This window comes from Penicillium angulare (genome assembly GCF_028827245.1).
Source record: "Penicillium angulare strain IBT 27051 chromosome Unknown utg000014c_segment0_segment0, whole genome shotgun sequence".
NCBI lineage: Eukaryota > Fungi > Ascomycota > Eurotiomycetes > Eurotiales > Aspergillaceae > Penicillium > Penicillium angulare.
The window spans coordinates 1,753-2,500 of record NW_026623172.1 but is presented as its reverse complement, the minus strand read 5'-3'; the positions used below and the strand labels follow the sequence as shown (position 1 = coordinate 2,500).

Genomic DNA, 748 nt, shown 5'->3' with positions numbered 1-748 from the left:
AAGCAACACGGTACGGTCGACACGGGTGGGAGGTTGGACCCGGAGGGCCCTCACTCGGTAATGATCCTTCCGCAGGTTCACCTACGGAAACCTTGTTACGACTTTTACTTCCTCTAAATGACCGAGTTTGACCAACTTTCCGGCTCTGGGGGGTCGTTGCCAACCCTCCTGAGCCAGTCCGAAGGCCTCACTGAGCCATTCAATCGGTAGTAGCGACGGGCGGTGTGTACAAAGGGCAGGGACGTAATCGGCACGAGCTGATGACTCGTGCCTACTAGGCATTCCTCGTTGAAGAGCAATAATTGCAATGCTCTATCCCCAGCACGACAGGGTTTAACAAGATTACCCAGACCTCTCGGCCAAGGTGATGTACTCGCTGGCCCTGTCAGTGTAGCGCGCGTGCGGCCCAGAACATCTAAGGGCATCACAGACCTGTTATTGCCGCGCACTTCCATCGGCTTGAGCCGATAGTCCCCCTAAGAAGCCAGCGGCCCGCGAATGCGGACCGGGCTATTTAAGGGCCGAGGTCTCGTTCGTTATCGCAATTAAGCAGACAAATCACTCCACCAACTAAGAACGGCCATGCACCACCATCCAAAAGATCAAGAAAGAGCTCTCAATCTGTCAATCCTTATTTTGTCTGGACCTGGTGAGTTTCCCCGTGTTGAGTCAAATTAAGCCGCAGGCTCCCGAGCCTGTCCATCGTGATTTCTCCCGACGCCGGACTATATCTTAAGCTGGCCTACAG

The 748-nt window shown here is 54.4% G+C and overlaps 2 annotated features.

Moving 5' to 3' along the window:
- Window positions 1–10: part of a sequence feature (Protein overlapping with rRNA (N7478_013397) was converted to a misc_feature.) that runs on past the window's edge.
- Window positions 11–75: 65 nt separating this feature from the next.
- Window positions 76–121: a sequence feature (Protein overlapping with rRNA (N7478_013397) was converted to a misc_feature.).
- The last annotated feature ends 627 nt before the right edge of the window (window positions 122–748 follow it).